Genomic DNA, 6,272 nt, shown 5'->3' with positions numbered 1-6,272 from the left:
GCTGAGTCTCTTTCACAGATAGGATCTCCCTCAAAGAGTTAATTGAACTGCTGAAACAATATCACTGTCACACAAAATCTCTTTAACAGTGTTGTCAGATGCATTTCCTTTAAACAGATGTCTTTTTAGTCTTAAAGAATATTTTCCTACTTCTTTCTCTTAATTATACACAAATCATGTTGTTGCCTTCTTAAAATCACCTTCATTTTGACCCAAAGGATGATTTTTCTACCGTTATTTACTGCATTTCTCTTTTCTATTTCATACTGATGTGGCTTGCCTTTGCAAGCAGCAGTCTGGTCCTGCCTGGATGGAGTATGGTCCCTTTGGAAGCAGTCATGTGACCACTGAGATTGCAGCCCGTTACTTGAGCACACTCCTTTATATCCAGGCCGGGTACAGAAGGGTTGTGGCAGACAGCCACGCCTTAGAGGCTCCATCAGCTTCTCCAGGATGTGTGTATCCCACTGTGCCTTCCATATTGAGAGGCACAGTTGCTTGGCACTGTTCTATCTATTGCTCTCTCTCTCTCTCTCTCTCTCTCTCTCTCTCTCTCTGTGTGTGTGTGTGTGTGTGTGTGTGTGTGTGTGTGTAAGCAAGAACTTCACTTCAAAGATGTGAAATGTGGTTTTGTGTGGGTATGTGTTAGGGGTGTTCCAGACAGTACTGAAACTCCTGCTTTCCTTTCAGACCTCTGAATTCTTCCACACGCAAGGCTTTTCTCATCTTTGTTTCTCCGAAAACACCTGGAGTGAGGAAAATTTCTGCACTGGCCGAGCAGAAGGCACAGGTAACAGTTTTGTTTGTACTTAGGAATTATGAGTCAGCAAAATCATATGCTATAAGCATACCTCATATGGAAAGAGGGAATATACTTCCTAAAGTATATTTCATTTCTCAGAATGCCTTTTTGGTCAGTATTGGTGTTTGTAAAGCAGGTGGCATCATTTAAAAAGAGTGTGCAGATGACTTTGCACTCTAAAGAGTTGTAGCCTATTCCCAATGAGTTTGATATTTGGAAAGATCTCTATAGTTTCCTTGGGTGAGGGCTAAGAAATGAGGACAATGGTACTTAGAGAAACTCCTCAAGGCAAGTACCTCATGGACTGTTTTCCACATTGCTGTATGTAATTTCCTATTTAGAATTTTCTCTTTCTCTCCTTTGGCCTCATATAATCTTAGAAGACCATCACCTTTCTATCTGCATGCAAGAATTGGTACTATTTCCTTAAAGTGGTGAAGATTTTTGTTTACTGATTTAATTCTTATATAGAATGATAGACCAGATCCTCAAAGACTCAGCTAGGCTTTTGGTGGGTAGGTGCTTTCCTTCTTTTGTTTGTTTTCCAGATACAGGCTGGCTCTATAACTCAGACTGGCCTGGAACTTAAAGTGATTCTCTGGAATACAGGGATTACAATGTGAACCACCATTTCCAGTTTAGGTCTATCTCTGCCCCTCCACCCCCAACCCCGCATGCTCCCTGCCCACTCATTTGCCATAGTTTATATATTCCAGACCTGATTTAAATATACTGTGTAATGCAAGCTGTTTTCAAACTACCGATCTTCCTGCATCCACTTCCCAAGTGCCAGGAACATAGGCATGGGGTCACCATGCCCAGCTACCATTCTTTGTTTTTCATTTTTAGACTAATATTTTTAAACGTTTTTATTATTTTGGATTTTTTTATTTATATTTCAAATGTCATTCCCTTTCCCAGTTTCCCGTCCAAAGTCCCCTATCCCATCCCCCTCCCCTTTTTCTATAAGGGTGTTCCCCGTCCTCAAACACCCCCTTCGCACCTCCCTACCCTGATATTCCCTTACACTGCAGGTCCAGCCTTGGCAGGACCAAGGGCTTCTCCTCCCATTGGTGCCCAACAAGGCCATCCTCTGCTACATATGCAGATGGAACCATGAGTCTGTCCATGTGTACTCTTTGGGTAGTGGTTTAGTCCCTGGGAGCTCTGGTTGGATGGCATTGTTGTTCAACTCAGCTCCTTCAATCCTTTCTCTAACTCCTCCAATGGGGACTCCATTCTCAGTTCAATGTTTTGCTGCTAGCATTCAGCTCTGTATTTGTCATGTTCTGGCAGAGCCTCTCAGGAGACCGCTATATCAGACTCATGTCAACATGCACTTCTTGGCTTCATCAATATTATCTAATTTTGGTGACTGTATATATATATACACCAGGTGAGGCAGGCTCTGAATGGCTATTCCTTCAGTCTCTGCTTCAAACTTTGTCTCCATATCTCTTCTTATGAGTGTTTTTGTTACTCCTTTTAATAAGGAGTGAAGCATCCACACTATGGTCGTCCATCTTTTTGAGCTTCATGTGGTCTGTGGATTGTACCTTGTGTAATTTGAGCTTTTGGGCTAATATCCACTTATCAGTGAGGGCATATCATGTGTCCTTTGTACTTTAGTAAGGTTTCTTTCATGAATGTAGGTGCCCTTGCATTTGGAGCATAGATATTCAGGATTAAGAGTTCATCTTGGTGGATTTTTCCTTTGATGAATACCAAGTGTCCTTCCTTATCTTTTTTGATAACTTTGGTTGAAAGTTGATTTTATTCAATATTAGAATGACTGCTCCAGCTTGGTTCTTGGGACCATTTTCTTGGAAAAATTTTTCCAGCCTTTTACTCTGAGGTAGTGTCTGTCTTTTTCACTGAGGTGTGTTTCCTGTAGGCAGCAAATTGCTGGGTCCTCTTTCCATATCCAGTCTGTTCATCTGTCTTTTTATTAGGAAAATGAGTCTATTGATGTTAAGAGATATTTAGTAATAGTGATTATTGTTTCCTGTTTTTTGTGGTTTTTTTTTAGATGTGGAATTATGTTTGTGTTTCTCTCTTCTTTTGGTTTCATTGCAAGGAGATTACTTTCTTGCATTTTCTAGGGTGTAGTTTCCCTCCTTGTGTTGGAGAAAAACTTTCTTCTCCATCTATTATCCTTTGTAATGGCTGGATTTGTGGAAAAATATTGTGTAAATTTGGTTTTGTCCTGGAATATCTTGGTTTCTTGATCTGTGTTAATTGAGAGTTTTGCTGGATCCAATAACCTGGGCTGGCATTTGTGTTCTCTTTGGGTCTGTATGACATCTGTCCAGGATCTTCTGGCTTTCATAGTCTCTGGTGAGAAGTCTGGTGTAATTCTGATAGGTCTGCCTTTATATGTCACTTGACCTTTTCCCTTATTGCTTTTAATATTCTTTCTTTGTTTTGTGCATTTGGTGTTTTGACTATTATGTGACAGGAGGAGTATCTTTTCTGGTCCAATCTATTTGGAGTTCTGTAGGCTTCTTGTATGTTCATGGGCATCTTTTTCTTTAGGTTAGAGAAGTTTTCTTCTATGATTTTGTTGAAGATATTTACTGGCCCTTTAAGTTGGGAGTCTTCACTCTCATCTATACCTATTATTCTTAGGTTTGATCTTCTCATTGTGTCCTGGATTTCCTTGATGTTTTTGGTTAGGAACTTTTTGTGTTTTACATTTTCTTTGACAGTTGTGTGAATGTTTTCTATAGTATCTTCTGTCCCTGAGATTCTCTCTTCTATCGCTTGTATTCTGTTGGTGATGCTTGCATCTATGTCTCCTGATCTCTTTCCTAGGTTTTCTATCTCAAGGGTTGTCTTTCTTTGTGCTTTCTTTATTGTTTCTATTTCTATTTTAAAATCCTGGATGGTTTTGTCCAATTCCTCCAGCTAATTCTTTAAGGGATTTTTGTGTTTCCTGTTTAAGGACTTCTACTTGTTTATCTGTGTTGTCCTATATTATTTCTTTAAAGGAGTTATTTATGTCCTTCTTAAAGTCCTCTATCATCATCATGACATGTGATTTTTAAATCCAAATCTTACTTTTCTGGTGTGTTGGGATATCCAGTATTTGCTTTGATGGGAGAACTGGCCTCTGATGATGCCAAGTAATCTTGGTTTCTGTTGCTTAGGTTTTTGTGCTTGCCTCTCGCCATCAGGTTGTCTCTGGTGTTAGCTTGCCTTGCTGTCTCTGACAGTGGCTTGACCTACTGTAAGCCTGTGTGTCAGAATTCCTGTAGACCTGTTTTCTTTCAGCTGGATCTGGGAACAGAGAGCTGCTTCTGGGTATGTGTGACCAGAAGCCTCCAGGCAGGTCACTTGGAGCAGAAGAGTTGGTCTTATCTGTGCTGTCAGGTGTGTCAGCTCTCCAAGCAACTGACTTTTAGCTCTGGGCTGAGGCAGAAACCATAAGGGTCCTGCCCCTGTCTGCTCTTAATATTCCTGTGCCCAGAAGGCACAGAGGGCACTAGGCAGGTTCCTCTTCAGCCAGGAATGTGAGCAGAAGTCGTGGTCTCCCCTGAGCTCTCAGAATTGTTCGAACTTCTGAGAATTCAGCTCTCTCCTCCTCGGGATTTGGATGCAGGGAGCTGTGGGACCGTTTCAGTTCACTTCTAGGCACAGGCAGAAACCAGAAGGTTCCTCCTGCTGACTGCTCCTATATTCCTGTATCCAGAGGGCACTGCACAGGTTCCTCTTGGGCCAGGAATTTGAGCAGAAGTTCCAGCTACAGTTCTTTAATGATTCACAAGTGGTTTTAGTTTTGCCACTAATAACCTCTGCCAAGCAATATATTCATTTTATGAGCTTTATTTTCTTCATAAAGTGGAGTGATGATGATACTACCTTGAAGATGTGCTCTGAAAATTCACCAGAATACTCTAAATATAAGGTACCTACTGGGTGAGTAAATAACCCTTAATAAACAGTAGTGATATTAGCTATGATCTTTACTGTTGGCATCCTTTCCGATCATAGTGCCCTGGTGGTGACTAGGGAGCCCATTTCTTTGTGAATCTTCAGTTATCCCAGATTCTTTGAATACTCATGAGAGTTTAGCCTCAGAGAAACCCCAGAGAAAATATTCTGAAGGAAGTGAATTGAGCGAACACCACGGTACCTGTTATATACAACCCTTCCTAACCTTATTTCCATTAAGAAGGGCTGTTCTCTGTTCATGCTGGTTTTGTTTTTGGCAAGGTCTTCCCTAAGTACTGAGTACAAGCCTTTTAGGTATGTGCCATTATTACCAGTTATTTTTACACATAATAGAAGTATAGAAGTATTAAAGACAAACTGAATTTAAATTCTAGTTTGTCTCACTTCAAAAGCAAGGCTCCACTGGGCCACCATTAAGCACTTAGGAGCAACAATTGTTTATGAGATGCTTTGCCTCAAAAGAGTCCCTTGCGTGGCAGTTTTGGAAAACAGTGATAGTGTTTCATAATGCTTATTATTGTTGACAAGTCCTACGGTAAGGAGCCTGTTCAACCCCACCTCTCCCGAACTTCTCAGATGGTGGAATATTTGCCCTACCTGTAGCTCTAAAATCATAAATGATACAGACAAACAAAAAACTTTGGAAAGCCAGTCCAAACTGCCGCCTGGTTGTAATTACTTGGATGTATCAACAGATACTTTCTGGCACTTTCCACTAGTTGATATAGTTTCCAGTAGTTCACATAGTTTCCTTAATTTTTTTCTACCTTTTCATCTGGTGGGATCGAGGAAGAATCACCACATCAGTCTTCTATGCCTCTCTCTTTGTCCATTTAAGACCCTGGACATAGGCAAATGGTATATATTCTACTGTAGGTAGGAGAGAGTTGGGGAAAGGTCATATTTAGTGCAGTTGTCCAGGGGTTTTACTACCCCACCTATCTCTCTTAAGTATATTTAGGCCACAGACAGCAGGCTAGAGAAACTCTTTTTCAGTAAGTGCCAATAAAAATGGAGAAAATGAGAGCCTGGTAAGTACCACCTCTCTTTCTTCTGGGTGAGTGTCTGCATATTTCATGTAGAATGAAATATACCTTCCTGCCAGGTTCCCATTAAGGTGGCAAGGAGGGACTTGACCACAGGGGACTAACTTTGGGTTCCAGATTTCACTTCTATAGGCCCAGAGCTTGAGTAGCATTTTTTTTTTTATCAAAATCAGCACGATTAGGAAAAGCTAACCTTCTGACGTGGGGAGCTACATAACTGAAATCAAAAGCATTGTCATAAGTGGACTCATGGTCAGGGTGGCTGAGCCAAGATGTGGGCGTTAAATGGAGAGACACTTTGCAATAAGGATAATGGGAAGAATGAGTTAAGAACAAGGAGAGACTGAGCTGGCATTTGCAAAGGGCTGGAGGTGAACCTGACTCCAGGGGCCATCTTTTGTTCTTTCCACATATTTTCAGCCTTGCCATTAGAGTGGCGAGGGTGAAAAGAATGAACAGTATCGAACATT

The sequence above is a fragment of the Rattus rattus genome, chromosome X (assembly GCF_011064425.1).
Source record: "Rattus rattus isolate New Zealand chromosome X, Rrattus_CSIRO_v1, whole genome shotgun sequence".
NCBI classification, from domain to species: domain Eukaryota; kingdom Metazoa; phylum Chordata; class Mammalia; order Rodentia; family Muridae; genus Rattus; species Rattus rattus.
This window is presented reverse-complemented; position numbering follows the sequence as displayed.